Consider the following 18,141-nt stretch of genomic DNA (forward strand, 5'->3'; position numbering starts at 1 on the left):
AACAGATTAATATCAGTTAAAACGATTTTAGGGAACATTTTTTAGAGATTCAAGTTCTCTCCCTGTGTAGTGTAGTCATTACATGTCAACACTCAGGACTCAGACATTGTATGCAGTCGCAAGGAAACAAAGACAAGGAAGAATTTAACTTGCTATTTTTGTTTTAGTTGATACCACAGACATTTATGTACAGGTACTTCCAAAATAATGCTTTGTTTCTTGTTCAAAAGTCTTGTTATACTCTAATGTGCTTAACAAGACTTTGTTGTGTCAAACATTTGGTGCTCTTTCTTTCTCCTGTCCTTCTCGAGCTACGTTTTTTTGTTTATAATCTTTTCCTTTCCTTCTTTGTTGCTGTGACGTCACCTTGCACACAGCTTGGTCATTTGCTTATGTTGACTGTCGTACAGCTGCCGCTGCTGTCATATGCATGTCCACACTCTGTTACGCCTGTAGACATTCAAGTTCTTTCATCGTAGCGAATAAAGTTCTCTGCTTATTATTTAGTAAGTTACTATTAATTCAACATTACTTATGCACAGTACATTCCATATCGTTGGCATATTCTGTGCAGTTTATGTAAACCGCCAGAAGGTGCTGAAATGCGCACAGCAGGCAACAGTTGTAGATAAAAATATTATTGGAAATTTCAGTAAATTTTTGAAAACAGATTAAAATCGTCACCATTTCAATAAATAACCTATATTAGTTATGGTTGAAAAGAAGTAATCAAAAAAAAATTTTTTTTTAAATTAAAAAAAAAAAATTGCCTGCTAGCAGTTGTTTATTATACAAAAAGTAATTAATGAAATATGTTTTTTTTTTTTTTTTCCTTGATTTTAACTTTTTTCCTTTTAATTTTCATAAAGTTTCCCATTAATTTTTCAGTATTTTCTTCATAACAATAAAAATATCATTTTAAGTCAGTATTTCCACGCAAAAAAAAATTCCGTTAGGCACCTTTTGGTAATTTATGTAATCTACCTGGATAACGCAGTCCCTATGCTGTACAAGTACTGATTTAACTATTGACTTCAAAAGACGAGTAAAAGAGTATCTGTGTGATGAGAAGTTTACAGTGTAGCATGGCTTGCACAGTCCCTACCCACATTTCTTCTGACCTTGCATTGCTCTCGTAGCAAGTAGAAGGGAGAATTCCAATACAACTAATAACACAGTAAGGAGAAGGATTGATATTATTTGGAAGTCTTTCTTCCGTGAAACTATTTCTTCTTCCAAGGATTGCAAGTTTAGTTTATTCTACTACTTAATTTGGAGCTTAAGATAAGAAAAATAGTATCATATATTTCTTAAGAGTAGAAAAAATGAATTCGCAACCACTCTTAGCAACTTACTGCATCTGTGTGTTTGAATTTTTTAGATGATGATTAACGATTAGTATGACGTCAAATCGAAATAAAATGTATTCAAATTTAAATGATGAACTATTTGCATCACCCATTTCTTCTAGGATCAAGGTAGGTAACTCTTGAATAAATTCTGATAGTTTCTTCCTTGATTTGTCGAGTAAATATTATTTAAGGAGCTAGGTCTAGGATATAGTATACAATATCCTCATAGTTTTAGGATTATATAGATAATTTAAGTGTGGGTTAGATGCTTTAGCTGAAGTCATGCAGGTTACAAACCATATTCATTTTTGAGATGCCAAGCCAGCACGATATTCTCAAGAGTGCTATTCAGAAAATTTGCCTCTATGGCTTAGAGTAGGACCCTAGGGAGGTATTTAGTTCTCTTCCACTGCAAGAACTGTGACACCAAGGATTTAAGTGTGATTTAAAAAATATTTTATTAATATGGAAATAGATTAATTTTCTAGTTAACTAGCAGTTCAGCCCAGCTTTGCCCGAGCCCTATGTACTGTTTATAACTTTATCTGCATATGTATATATATATTAAAAAGGTTGACTAATGTTCAGGTAACATACATCTAAACTTTCAAATGTTTTGACCCAAAATTGGCCGAGGAGTTTGGTAGAGTCTGCAAAGGTTTACTTTTTCAACTTTGACCTTTTGGCTGCCAAATTTTCGTCCAAATACTGATTTAAAAGCTTGCTGCATGTCTGAATACCCTTTATGTAAAATTCTGAATGTTTACACCAAAAATTAGTTGAGTTATTTCGTAGAGACCACAGAGGTCAAATTTTTTTAAACTTTGACCCCAATTTTGACCGTTTAACAATAATTGCTTTGGACTCAAATTAAATTAAAAAGTTTGATCCATGTCCAAGTAACTTACATCTAAAATGTCAAGTGTTTATACCCAAAATTGGCGAAGGAGTTTGGTAAAGTTTTCAAAGATCAAATCATTGAACTTTGACCTCTTCACAGCCAAATTTCTGGTCGAAAACCAATTAAAAAGATTTTCCCAAATCTCAATACCCCTTATGTCAAATCTCGAGTCTGTAAACTGAAAATTGAGAGAGTAGTTTGGTAGGGAAATGTACACACACAGACACACAATTACACTTTTATAGATGTACTAGCGAGGGGTACCCGGCGTTGCCCGGGTGTTTGGAGGGGGGGGGTGTTAAAAAAAAAGTAAGTATGAGGATTGAACCCGAACCGTTGAGGCAAAGTTGTGAAAAAAAAAACGTGAAATGTTAACCATTGCCCCACCGTGACATGCTAACGGAAACGCGTTTGAATTTATTTAATTACTTGGATTTAGCAGGTGCGCGTTTTAATGAGTTAATGAGGTCAAGATTGACTGCGGGATTTCATTTACTGCTGAACGCTTTCCCCCCCCCCCCCAAGATGTTATAGGAAAAAGACTAATCCACATGCGGCGAGCGACAAATATTGAATATTTATCTTCCCGAAATCGAGCAAATTAAATAGACAGGCGAGCTTCGTTGTTAACTGTGAGATATTACGATTTCTATGTGATATAAAAAGTTGTGAAGCGAGCGACCGCTTCTCTGAAAGAAGCCTTTTGTAGACACACAGAAAAAGCGAACATACATACATTTTGGCTTTTATATTTATAGATGGATTAAAATAAAATGTCTGTTTACAAAACCAATACACAAATACAAGGAAGTTTCATTGGCTGTCCTGCAAATAATGTCAAAGTTGAGAAGTTGAGATGCTCATAAAACCAAGTCAATTCGTGATGGTTCCTGGTGTGGTGTGTCATTAACAAATCAAGGCTGTTAAGGAAATCATGCATGACCCTAGTCTCTGCTGTGCTGCCAAGGAGACCAGAAAATTTTGGTTGCATGCATCCCTCTGCAATGCTGCTCCTGTTAAGCATCATTCATTTCAAGTGAATCAGATGACTGTTGTTGGCATTCGTTTTCCCAATATCTTTCTAGTTAGAATTCTTTCTAGAAAGACATCAGGTACTTATGGAAGGGACCACATGAAGGTTGTCAACATCTCCAAGCGAAACTATTTCTATGGAATAAATTGGGTACGAACTTGGCACACCCAGGTTATTATATGGCATAATCACGTTGACACATCGGTTCCCATCAGATCACCGAAGGTAAGCAACGTTGAGCCTGTTTATTATTAAAATGGGTGACCACTTTGGAATTCCAGGCGCTGTATGTAAGAGGACGTCGACACCTCCCTGTGCAAGAGTTACAAAAACCTAACGTCGTCATCTCCCCTAATGGGGATATACATGTGACTGGGAACCGCTTGTGAATTTCATACTCCTATGAAATTTCCTCCTTTGGAGGAAGCCAGTTAAACCCGAATAGGGTTAGTGCCAACCGACACCCAGGTTATCAATCAGTGTCATTAACCATTTAGCTATCTCCCTGCTACTTGTTGTTGAATATCATCCATTTTCATATAAATCAGATGATCATTGTTGACATTCATTCTCCTGATGTTTTTCTAGTAAGAATTCTTTCTAGAAAGACATTGAGTACTAACCACATAAAGGTTGCCAACATCCCTAAGCAAACTAGATTTGGTTTTGGCACACCCAGGTTGTCAGTCTGTATTATTAACCACTTACCTACCGTCACCTTCCTTCCTGGTACAGACTCTGCTGTATGTCCATTATGTTATTGACAAGTGTGCATTTTCTTTTTTTTAATTATGGAAAAAAAATTTTTTTTTTTTTTAAATCTCTGTAAAATAGTTACTTTTAATTGTTTTTGTTTTAATTAAATAAATCTCTCAGTAGGCTTGTCATATGTTCTTTGGATTTTTCTTTTTTTAAACTTGTTCTGAATGAAAAAGTGCTAAGTTGACGTAACCATAACGGAATCAGTTCCGTTTCTTAGTTTTATTTTTAAATAGAATCTAAATCAGAATGGAGGATGGGAGGACTTGGTAGGTATAGAGACACATTCCAACCTAAGAATAGCAGCTACAAAGACATATCATCTCTCTTGCTGTGCCATCATACATCACTCATCATGTACTTCTTCTATGAAATTATCTTTTCTTTCTTCATCCCTTTTTTTGGATAATTTAACCAATTTCTTCCATTCTGCTTTTCTTTGTTTCATTCTCCCTTACTTTTCTTTATTCCTTTCTTTCGGTCTTTTTTAAAAAATTTTTTTATTTTACTTTTTTCTGTCCTTTTATCAATTTCCTTCAGTTTTCTTCCTTTCTTTCGTCATCTTCCTTTCTTTCGTCATCTTCCTTTCTTTCGTCATCTTTCTTTCTTTCGTCATCTTTCTTTCTTTGTCCTTTTATTGCTTCTTTTTTTGGTTTTTCTTTCTTTGTGCTTTTTTTCTTTGTTATTTTTTTTCTTTATGAGAATAGTAACACATACAACACACTATTGGAAACTTTGCATAATATATGTATTATGTAGTTAGATTCTGAATGAAAAAGACATTGCTGTGTTTAGGTGAGCACGGTTGAAATGCATATTCTTAAAATAATAAAATTCATAACTGATTAAAAAAAAAACAATTCCAAAAAAAAAAAATGTAGAAGGTGTTGGATATCTTAGCATTAAAATTCAAATCCTGGAAGAAATGGGGAGGGGAGAATTAAAAATAAACATAATAAATGATGAAACATTTATTACTTAATCATTTTCATTATCTCATAACGTAGATAGGTACAGTGGTAGTAATATTTTGGGAGGTTGTTGTATGTGATATCTGATTAGTTGTCAATAAGTCAAATTGTAAATGAAGAAGACATTGTGTGTTGAGATGAATACAATTGAACTGCATATAACATCATAATTAATAATTGAAGATTAGAAAGGAAGGAGGAGGAGGAGGTGGAGGTTTAATATATTTGCTAGTGGCAACAATCCAGCCTGGGTCAATTTATTTTTTCCCCCTTTTTCTGAACAATTCATTTATTATGATTACTGTACTTCCACTTCTTCTTAAAAGATTTAATACTCTCTTCCATTCCGACATACATTAAAACGTACGTCGATATATAAACTCTTTCCATTTGTCTCCGAGATGAGGAAGAGGATGAGAAGAAGAAAGTGAGAGTTTTCCTCTGTGTATTTATGTAACTTGAGTGCGTATGTAGGTAAATTGATGTTCGTATTTATTCTGGTCTTTTCATGTTTGTGGAAGATAACATTACCAAATAATTGTAGAATTCTTCTATATTGGAAATGGATAAATGTGATTCCGATACTTTTTTTCTCTCCAATTTTATTTGGATATCTGACTTTCAGACATTAGTATGACAATTAAAATAATATAATGAAATAAAAATTATATATTTTGAATAAAGGAGAATGTGTATTTAGTGGCGATGGGTGCATTTGTTCATTTATGTCTGCCAACAGAAAATGTATATTTTTGAATTGCCTCCATATGACATTAAAAAAATATATATTTTTTTTAATAATGTAAGTTTTGAAATGAATAGAGCTTTTTTAAAAAAATTTATTTTAAAATTTATTTATTTCAAGTTGATATTTAGTTTTGTAAGGCAAAAAATTTGAATGGAAGAATTTTATGGAGAAAATCACTTATACACCACCATTGTCAACATCTTATGTGGAAAAGACACATTAAAGGAAGATATAAAGAATTTTTTTTTAGTACGCACTGTTAACCATTGTTGCCATGAAGTCATTTTTGTTTTTAGTTTTTTGTTTAGAAAAGTCTTATTATGTTCCATTATATAATTTGTCCTTGCTATTTTTTTATTTTTATTTTGAGATAATTTAAAAAAAAATGTTTTGTACTAGCAGTCGTCTTGACTGTACTAAATAATTTTTAATTTAAAATTTAAAATAAATTGTACGAAATGCGTCATTATATTGCTAATAACATGACACAATGGTAACAAATGAAAGTTGGCTAGTCAGAAAGAAAATTTTACCGTAAATGCTATTTAGGTCTGACTAAGAAGTCCAACAACATTATGTGTTAATGTTGTTTTCAGCATCTTGTTTTAATCAATAATATTTAAAATGTATAACTTTTAAATAAATTTTAACAGAAAATCTTACAGAATATATAATATGAATATACAGATTAATTCCTTAATATTTCATCAGATAGACCAAAAAAAAAAAAAAAAAACAATTCTCAAATTAATTTTTCACATTAATTCTGAGTTGATCCAGTTTATTCTTAAAATGGTTTCCATTTTCAATCTGATTAATCAATTTGTTCGAAATGCATATTACTGTATTTAAAAAAAAAATGTGATAGATTTAGTTTTTTAAACTAACATCTGTCGAGAAATATATGGACACGCAATTTCTCTCATACTATGGGTAAAATAGTTTACAGCTAAATCATGGTGATTTGCTGCTTCTCATCAAATCATGAACGTTAAGTGATGTTGAGCCTGAATATTACTTAGATGAGTCGCAATTTTAAAATACTAATTGCTGTAAGCAAACACTCCATCTAAGTGTATAAATGGATACCAGCATTGCTGGAAAGTGTAATAGATGACGAACTAGTGGTCTGTCACAAAGATAGTTCAGGCCATACGTTTGGTTTAAAGCTAAACACCAGAATTAAGCATTAGTCGTGCAATTCTGTCAGTTTAAATAGGAGATTTACTTATACTTTAGAATAGTAAGTTGGAAATAGCTTTTTCATTGGTTTGTCATACTTAAGTGGGAAATAGCATTTTTATTGGTCTGTCATGCTAATGTTTGGAATAGCATTTTCATTACTCTGTCATGCTAATGTTTTAAATAGTATTTTCATTGATCTGCCATACTTAAGTGTGAAATAACATTTTCATAGGTCTGTCATGCTAATGTTTGAAATAGCATTTTTGTTGATCTGCTATGCTTAAGTGTTAAATACCATTTTCATAGGTCTGTCATGCTAATGCCTGAAATAACATTTTCATTGATCTGTCATTACATATGAAACCAGTAACAACATTTTAAAATACTTAACATAATACAATTCATCATGTGATGCTAATTATGGTGTCATGGGATTTAAAGTGTTAATGCCTCTCCTGGAACTGGACTGGTCCGATATTTTGATGTCTAACCGACTTCACATGCCTGTTATCGGCTACTTTTTGAAATTCTCTTTTCTTTTTCAGCTTTTTTTTTGTTCATTTGCTTTTGTCACTTGAAGATTATTCGACGAAGAATTGAAAACATTTCTAATACATAGCAAATATACAATTATTTTATTTCTATTTTAACACAAAACAGATCATTAGAAAAATTTTATTAATAAGAAAGGTATAATTAAGTAGAGGAATGCTGTTACTTTCAACAATGTTTGCTTAAATGAAAGAATGCTACCTAAATACAGACTATATATATATATATATATATATATATATATATATATATATATATATATATATATATATATATTTATAATATGATGAGATCATCATCATATCGTATGAATCCAAAGATTCTATTGTTGTCATTGATTTCCTCAATATTTTTCTAGTCAGAATTCTTTTCTAGAAAGACATTCGGTACTTACAAGAGGAACCATGTGAAGGTTGCCAACATCCTAAGTGAAAGCGATTTTGTTTTGTGGAATGAACTGGAGTCGAACTTGTAACATCCATGTCGTCAGTCTGTATCGTTAATAACTTAACTACATTGAAGGAGACATCTATAGACAGTTGTTTCTCTGTATCACTGTTAAGTGTGGTCAGAGAAGCAATTGTCCAGCTGAGAAATCAAAACTCCACACTTTGTTGGCGGCTCTTTCATGAAATAAAGAAAATCATAATATTATATCTGTTTACGTTGTCGACTGCCAAGAGTGCTCAATTCTTTTATGCTAAGTGGCAGCTGTTATATATCTCGGAAAGCCATGGCATAAGATAAATGTGTTTTTGAGACAGCTTGACAGGTTATGTAAATTGTTAGTTTCCCTTTGTTGCTGACCTCTCTTTCCAGCATTGGCTGTTGCCTTCTAAAAACGAATGTCGTTGCTACTTTAGATGCTGTACATATTTCTGCTGTTTGTCTGATAGACAAAAACAACAGTCTTTGACAAGAAAATGGCTGACCTTTTAGCCTGTAAACTACACTCCACTCGATAGAGTTGATTTTTGTTAACTCCCACTGGGATTTGCCGCTGTTTGACGAGGCCATTGCAGTTGACAAATGTGGCGAGTTTCACTGTGGTAACACCAACATTAAAATACATATCATTTAATTATTCATTCAAATAGCAATGGCGAAGAGCCTGTACATACATTCTTCTTAGCAAACATATTGGCTGCGTTAAATAAGTGCCGAGAATAATAAACGCCATCTTTTTCAGTATTGTCTGGTTTCGTTTTGCATTCTTCCATTATGTGTTTTATTTTTATCGGAAAAAAGCAAAAACAAAATTAAAAACTAAGATTTGATTACGGTTTTAAAATCTGTGCACTCATTAATTTTAAAATAACAATGATACTTATTTTGTGCTTCTTTGTTTCCTTTGAAGATGAAAAGGAAGAAGATAAAGAAAACAAAGAAAATAAAAAAATGAAGAAAAAACGAAGAAATTATTTTCTTCGTTTTTTTTCTTCATTTTTTATTTTCTTTGTTTTCGTTTTTGTTTTTTGTTCTTAGTTTTTCTTCGTTTTCATTCTACTACTACTACTACTACTACTACATAAAAAAATGAGAAATATAGTTCCTAACCAACTGCTTAATTTTTCAGTCCATTTTAGTTGACACGTTAGATTTTCTCACTTCATAATTCATATTAAACATTGGCCAGTTTATAGCCACTTGTAGACACCACTTGCATGTTTCAGCGCATCTCTCTAGCTATGATCTAAGCAAACACTATGTCCATTATGACATCATCCTACAATGTCTTATGTCTTGAAACAAAAAAAAAACCCCAAAAAAACTTTGCCCTCGTGCCGTCAAGTTTATAGAGTTTTATTGAAATAAACATTGTTTTTTTTTAATATTAACATAATAAAACACCAATTAGTTATAATTATTATAGTTAAAAGAAGGTTAATAAAGTTTTCATCTGATATTAAAATGTACAACATTCAAAGTTAAAAAAAAAAATTATGGAAATCGTTCCAGACAAGGAATTAAGTTACTTGATGTAAGGAGCTAAAAAAAAATAGATAAATAAATAAAATACTACTACAAAGTCCAAAACTAACCAACAATAATTGTTAGCTGGGTAGATTTTGATTCAGAAAATAACAATTCTTCCAGCTTTGTTAAAAACATCGCTAAAGGACAAAATAAGGGCAGCAAGAGTTATGAGGCTGCCGAAAGTAAAAAACAAGCAAGAGGACCCGACGTTGCTCGGGACTGCACGAGGAAGTCTATGGCGTTTTTACACCCAGCTCATAACTACATTTCTACATTACTTCTTTATTCTCATTTTATGATGTTAGATTTGGGAGCAAGTGTAAGACATTAATTAAAATAAATATTAGTACATTTATGGTCTTTAACTTTTTTTCCTAGGGATAAACGAGGGCCCACGTGCATCCCATTTATATTCTATTTTTGTTTTTCTAATTTTTATAATTTTTAAGTTGCACATAATCTAATATATAAAGCAAAGTCAGTATCTTCATTTTGTGTTTGTCAGCAATAGTTTTCTTCCTACAAAATCAACATTTGATCCTGACTAGTTTGGATTTTGTGGATCGTTGCATCATACTGCTAAGAAGAATAAAATGTAATTTTGGACTCCTCAAAAAATACTTTGTAAGGGTCAGATTTATTTTTAAATGACTGACATTTTACTGGAGGGTGCATAACTTTGTATTCATCCATACAGAATTACTTACCTTTGATTCAAATTTAAAAAAAAAAAAAAAATGGGAGGCGGGGGGTCATTAGTTTTAAAAAAGTAAAAGGAAAAATGCAAGTAAATACACTACTTTAATTTGAAAGTCAGTTTAGAAAACTTTTATAAGATGTTAAAAATTATGTGTCCTGTTTTATGCTTCCATGATACCAGCAAAATCTTTTCTCATTGATAGCTTCTGTCCTACAATTTCATCCTGAATAGTCGGTTCTACTTGTGGATCGTGCCACCATCGTTTTTGTTTTTTTAGAACAGTAACATTGTAATTCGATTTAATTCCTTTCATAAAATAGTTTGTCTGACTAGGAATATTTTTCAGATGGATACCATCGTTAGCACTAGCAAAATTAACTAATATTAAATACCACTAATAATATATTATTATATTTATTATTAATATATATTAGTTGTATAACATAATAACATTATTATTACAGAAACAGAGGTGCAAAATTATGAGAATTATCTGGAAGAGTGAAAAATTCACTGTCACCTTAGGTGACATCATGCCTCTTTTAGATGTTGCCCCCGTCTTAAAAAAAATGATGATACGATAATTATAACCTCAATTGTAATGTTAAAAAAACATGACACATCTTGTCTTTTTTTCCCCACACGCATTTTTCATTTGTTAAAACCAATTTCGGTGAATTTCCTGTCTTTGAGATAAAAGATGTTCAATTGCACTAATTCCCAAATAACAAATATTGCCATCAAATATCTTTTTTGTAAACAATTGTTATTAATATTTATTTTGTGTTTTGTTATCTGTTCTGCTAATATTCGTAATCTTGGCATTTCAGAAAAGAGTAAATTAATTAAAGTAAAAATTTCTAGAAAAAGTGTACTTGTGTATAATACGCCCCCCCTTCCCACCTTTAATTTTTAGATGATAACTAGAGATGCAATGGAAAATTCGGGCAATCTCTTGGGGCTCGTTTATAACAGTGACTATCACCTGTTCGGCGTCTTGTAAGAAACATGAAATATCGCACGTGACTGAAGATCCCTGACGTTTCAACTGAAATAATTAAATGAAAAGCTGAATTAGTGAACTGCATTTGTTGTTTATGCTGGTTTCTAAAACGTGTACTTCTGTATAATACACTCCTCTCTTGACATGAATTTTCAATTAAAAAATGTATTAAACGCAAGAAACTAAATCATTAATATGATATATAAATTATACTCGTGTACTGAGCTGCGGTGCTGAGATAAAAGATGTTCAATTGTACTAATTCCCAAATAACAAATATTGGCATCAAATATCGTTTTTTTTTTTTTTTTTTTTTTTTTTGTAAACAACCGTTATTAACATCTATTTTGTATGTTGTTATTTGTTCTGCTAATATTTGTAATCTTGGCATTTCAAAGAAGAGTAAACTAATCTGAATAAAAATTTCTGAGTAGAAAAAAAATTATACTTCTGTATAATATTATCCACCTCCCATATATTATATATATATATATATATATATATATATACACACACACACACACACACACACATACATACATACATACATCAGAAAATAGTATAATATGTTGAAAGATGGATTTTTTTGCATTCAACCTTTGGAAAGCTGTAAAATTACTTGTGGCTGTAGTCATGGTGTATATCTCTCGGCCATATGCATTGTCTGTTCCATTTTTATTTTTATACTTTGGATAGAAACGTGGGCAGAATATTGTCGTCAACTTGGGTGGCTTGAAAGGTTTCACTAGAAATGCTGAACGCGCATGTTAAGGATAAACGGGAAATTGATACTACCAGGATATCGAGTTGCTACAATTGCTTGAGCTTTGGTATGATTATTAACAAATATTTATTGTGGTCAGTGAATAATAATATACGCATTTGGTATGTTCACTCCAAAGATAACCGTATTGTAGTGTAGTTTCAAACCACTGTTCGCTGCACGTTAGTGTGCCGTGAAATGATTACTGGTGGCTGTGAAGAAGTTATAGATGAAGTTTCAAGTTGTTCTAGGTAAAACACTGCTTTCATATCATAATAACCGGAATTGTTTGTATTAATACGCACACATTATTACTTACATAAATACTGATGTTTTAATATAAATATAAATAAAATGCATAATAAATCGTTTGTTAAATTGTTAGATATTTTGAACTTACCAATTTCTATTGATATTGGTAAACATTGGGATGCTTTATAACAGAGTTTCCTAAAGTGGGCTCCACGGAACCCTGGGGCTCCGTGAGTGAGGCTGTGGGGTCCTGGAAGCCCTTTCTTAAAGAGCACCAAATGCTTTATATGGAAAAATTAAATTTAATGCAGACATTTAATTATTGATCCTTTTTACTGGAAAGAAATATGATACATGTTTTTGCTCCCTTTGGCTTAAGTCAAGAGAACCAAAATCATTAGTTAATGTTAAAGTTTGAAATTAATGTTTTTCGTATTTATTTTAGAAATCTTTTTGTTTGCCCTGCTCAGAGGCTCCAGGGTGTCTTGAAGTTTGGGAAACCCTGCCTGTACCGTCTATCTCATTTACAATATTAAGATTCTTTGTGGGTATTTTTTTTTATATAATATTTATGTCTTGAAAATGAAGATTTCAACCAAGAAAAAATGCATTATGGAAGAATACTGAATACCTGATATGACTTGTTTATATGAATTATTTTTTTTTCTTATATGAAGGTCATTCAAAAAAAAAAATGCATCTTACTTTTTAACTAAAGAAAAATTAAGGAGCTATGAAGACGGGAGTGCTATCATTAAAAAGAATGACCTTTGTCCCAGCAAATTCATTTTTCTACGTAATCACCACTATTCTCAATGCACTTTTGCTAGTGATAGGGTGGTGGCTGTGCAAAGGCGTCTGGAGTGCACTCTGAAATTGATGAACCAATCTTCTGACTGTGCTGGTATCAACTGCATTGTTTTCGTAAACGTTCAATAGGCACTGTAGAATGTTGATCAGTTCAATTTTTTCTGCATGGAGGAATTCATTGACGCATCTCTACTTCTGACACGTGTCCATGATAGGGATTGCTTTCTTAGAATCTTGCACCATCAATATCTGCAACAGAGATAAAGCTTTTGGGTCATAAATGCATAAGTTCAGTCATAACAATGCAATTTGCAGTCCCCTTTGATCCATTCAGGCAAAATAAAATAAAAATAGGAAGCATTACTTTTCGAACGCTCTTTGTAAGATCCTTTTTTTTTTTTTTTTGTTATTTATTGTAGTTATATTCATTTCTGTGTTCTAGACTATAGCCACTTTTTTTTAATCACACATGCTAAAATATTTCTAAATTTTGCCATTGAGTTGTTTGAAAAAGAAAAATGTCTATTTTAATTGTTCTAATAAGCTCCAATTTGCAATTAATTCATTAAGCTACTCATTCCTTTTGCAATTTCTGTCTAATCCTCTCATCCTCTCTCATTGTTGATCTCCCTCTCCTTCCTGCTCTTATATCGAATGGTATCTATCACTTTAGATTTTGTCACTCTTTATGTATTTATCAGCAAAGTAAACATGATAGGAAGTGGGATAAATAAAAACTTGACCAGAGATAGATTAGTTGAGAAGTCAATTTCTAGAAGCTGTTCAGCACATGACACCATGTAAGACAAACTATAACATAAGGATATAAGGAGATAACAAGAACGGAAGATTATTATTGCAAAGACGGGAGATGCCTATTGAAAAGACCTAGGCTATAGGTAGGAAGAAAACAGTCAGTAGGAAGAGAGTTCCGTAAGTCTGCAGATAATAAAAGTATTCCATTTTGTGAAACTGGGTTTTCCATATTAAAATCCAACTTTATATCTAATTTTGTTCTTGTTATTTAGATCTAACTTGAAAAATCTCACCGATTTTGATTTTATATATTGGATTAACTAATCTTGTTCTGATTTTAATAATCAAATAATGTATTTTAATATACAATAATAATTTTTAAAAAATGGAGTTTCTTAAATATTTGATAAGATTGAATAAATAACAAAAAAAGTGAATAACAAAGTGATATTTTTTCAGCAGTTTTAATTTTTTATATTGTTAAAGGAAACAACCATTAAACTTTTTTTAAATTAAACTTTGTTGGTGAATTATCTTAATTGAAATAGAATCCATTTCATTTTGGCAAATATAATTCCATTTTCTGCTTTACAAAAAACAAAACAATCTTTACGAAAGAAGACACTTTTTTAATAGTTAACAATGACAACCGCCAAAATAAAAAAGTACTCCCCCCCCCCCCAAAAAAAAGACAATTGGTTGGCATTTAAAATTTAATGCTTGACCGAATCCTAAAGACAATTGGTTGATGGTGACGTCAATGAAATTGTTAAAAATAGAAAAGCTTCCAAGGTCATATTCTGCTCAATGGAGGTGGCTGTAATACCAGAAAGTTGTGAGTTACCAAATCAAGGTTTTCATACTCTGATTTTGTGGTCTGGGGGTGGGAGTCTGGTGTTGAGAGATCATCAACTACTTATAATCATAGGAAAACCTTGTTTCCATTAATTTTTGTTAGTTTGGCTTTGTTTGTGCTATGTGGAGGTGTAAATATCTAAATATATTAATTTATTTTTGCATTTATTATTAATGTGAAAGTTCATTTCTCGCACTAATGGTGAGATGAAAACACCTTATTCAAAGTTAATTCAAGTTTACACAATCGAATCACCGATTTTATATCATGCTTATATAAATAAATTCCCCAAGTCATAAAGTTTTTACAGAGTCTTCAAATTTTCTACCCTCTCAATGTTTCAGCTAAATGAATACATGTGAAAGTTGGATTTATTTCTCGCACTCACAATGAGATGAAAACGGATTCTTTTTTGCTAATTCAAGTTTATACAATAGCAGCGCCGTTATTTTCTTTATATACTTCTTATCTATATATGACCTCTGTAGTAAAGTTAACTAATTTCCATATTGCTGTGCAAAAGGGTTCTTCATTAATTAACTATATTTGATTATTGAAGTTTTAATTAAATGATTATTTTAATCTTTATATTTATGTTTAGGAATATTGTTTTATTTCGTCAACAAAAATTAAGCAAATCTGTCAGCCATGACGAGATAGAAGTCCCAAATAATTCGCTATTGTATTTTCAGTGTTGCCTGCATGGTTGACAGAGCAATAGTATTCTACCCCAATTGGTTTAAATAAAAGGGTTCCATTCGAAATTCCGTGCAGATTCCCGAGTTTGACAGAAAGATTTCAGGGTGGTGTGAGAAGATGCATCTGAAAAAGGTTTCATCAATCAAAGTAGTTGTGAAAATAACATTCCAGATGAGAACAGTAGTCCAAATAATACGAATTATCAATCCTTATCTAAAAAATTCAGAATGCTAATCTCATTTTCGTTTGTCTGTAAAATTTGAAAGAGAAACTTTTTTATGCGTCTGGGAATCTTTATAATAGCATCTCTGTGTCTGTTACGCTTTAGTTTGAAGTTGTATCTCATCACTAAATTCAGAAATTGAATGGACACATAATACTTTGAATATCTTCATGTTTGTCTGTATGAAGGTCTATCTGTTGATCAGTTAATCGCACCGGTTCTTAGCCTTCGGGCTGGGATTAAAGTGTAGTATCTGTTCCGGTAGATACTGCAAGCAACGACCATATGTGGGGGCAACCTCTTCATACCTTGGTCAATGTAGGGGCAACCCTTCATACCAATTGTTATTAGCCAGCTCCCCTACTCCCCGGGGAGCTGGTCCACATTTCCCCTTCACTGCTCACATAAAAAATCGGCCTTGTGCCTAATTTGCTCGGTGGGGGAGCAAATAAATACCCAGTTGGTTCATCCTTTGTTTTAAAGTAACGTTTTCAACACTTAATGCATGGATGGAATCCTCCTACCCTTCTGGCGTGACATTCGCCTTGAGTGAGCTGCTTCTTGTTTCAACGAAGAAGTTTCTAGAGAATATTAAATTTATAAGTGATCTCCAATCAAACACACACACACACACACACACACACACACACACACACACACACACACACACATAATATCTTGGCTAGTGTAGCATTGGCTTTGCAATATTTTATAGAGGTGTCGTTGTTCTCCCACATACAGGAACTGGTGTTTCCAAATGGTTCCACCATGTGGTACTGAACTGACTAAAAGTTCCTTAACTTTGATTTCAAGAGAGCCAATGTGTCAGTGTGATTATGCAGTATATTGATGAAATATTAACTGTTGTCATGTTGGGGTTGGTGAAACTCTGTCCCATTTGAGGATTCTTAATAAGGTGTAGAAATCTATTTGTAATTTTATTAGCCCCACCCTTTCTTTCCTGCACTTTCCCACTTACAAATGTGATGTTGCTAGTCTCAGTCTTTTCTACAAATACTATTATGGCATGTGTCTTCAGAATTGTCTTATCTATTCCCTGCTTCCTTTGTTCTAGCTCGTTTAACTCTTGGTTTAGTGATCTTCATCAATTTCCTCTTTTAATACTTCATTGTAATACAGTTTCTTATTCCAGTAGCTTATTTTCAAGAATCTTGTGGAACTCTCTTCCTGCTCACGGTTTTCCTCCTACCATAGCATTGATCTTTTCAAGACGATGGTCAGTAGGCATAATCACCTTTCATTCTTGCTATCAAGTGGCTTCACATCCTGTCTGGAGCAATTTTCGTTTAAAAAAAAAAAATGGGCTCATCCTATTTTAGATGCACCTAAACATCATTAAAAAAGGCTCTGTCTGTTGGTTCATCTGTCAGTTTGTCATGTATGGATTGAACATTTCTATTACTTGCCTCCCTATGGGAGCAGAGTTTGACACAAGGTTAGTTTTTGATATGGGAGAAAAATCCAGCTCCCCAAAATGGGTACTCTGGAGTGGAATAAAATTTCAAATTGTCTCAGCATGGAAGGATTTCTCTTTCACTGGCAAAGGAAAGATAAAATTAAATGTAGAATGTAGAACAGATACTACACCTTGGTCCTGACCAAAAAGGCAGGATGAATGTTAACATCTTAAGAATAGCCCTTTATACTTCAGTACTTTCATCATCTCGATTTTAAGTCCACTGTTTTTAAAAAGAAAACCTGCTGTCATTTAACCATTGCCATCAATCCATATTTCTTCAAGTTTCATGCAAATGATAGAATCATCCGCAAGTAAGCTGTCAATTATCCAATAATTAAGAAGCGTTCACCGTGATGTTTCCAGTGGAAAATTACCCAAGACTGAGCTGGCTCTCTGAGCGAGTGGCTTGTTAGTTTCCATTTGCAATCATTTGCTCGTATCATACCCAAACAATTGGACACACATGCTAGTCTTCATCATGTCAAAGTGAACAAAATGGCCGTGCCACATGCAACTGCACTGTTAGTTTAATAGTCGATATCCCCACACACCACAGATTGATGAAATGCGTTCTTCTCTCTCACTCTCTTTATGCAGCATCCTTTTTACTAAAGTTGAACTAGCAGGCAGCATTACAATCAATATAATAAAACTATAATTACAATCATACAAGAATCAGTTTAAAGAAGCAAGTGCTTCTCAAATTCACATATCCTTTTCTATATAATAAAGTTGGAGTTTCTGTGTGTCTGTTCACAAGCTCATTGTTTAGAGATAGACCTGTATAACTCTCTCTCTCTCTCTCTCTCTCTCTCTCTCTCTCTCTATATATATATATATATATATATATATATATATATATATATATATATATATATATATATAGTAATTCATAAAATATATATGGCGATTAAGCTACACTGAATATTCGGCGTTTCATCCACTATAGGATTCGTCAGGCTTATGCGCGAATTCTGTGGTTGTTTCTCGTTTTTATATATGTTGAGGATCCTCAACATATATAAAAACGAGAAACAACCACAGAATTGAAACGCCGAATATTCAGTGTAGCTTAATCGCCATATATATTTTATAAATTACTAACTAGCTCTACCTACGTA

At 32.4% G+C, this 18,141-nt stretch overlaps 1 protein-coding gene and 1 pseudogene across 13 annotated transcripts in view; both read left to right on the forward strand.

The window, feature by feature from the left end:
- The window catches only part of LOC145263754 (serine/threonine-protein kinase tousled-like 2), a 618,843-nt gene that overhangs the window by 261,058 nt on the left and 339,644 nt on the right, over window positions 1–18,141 (forward strand). The window lies entirely within an intron of this gene.
- Window positions 3,462–3,579, forward strand: LOC145264080 (5S ribosomal RNA; annotated as a pseudogene).

This window comes from Euprymna scolopes, chromosome 39 (genome assembly GCF_053919585.1).
Source record: "Euprymna scolopes isolate OS-2025 chromosome 39, ASM5391958v1, whole genome shotgun sequence".
In the NCBI taxonomy this organism is placed as follows: Eukaryota; Metazoa; Mollusca; class Cephalopoda; order Sepiida; family Sepiolidae; genus Euprymna; species Euprymna scolopes.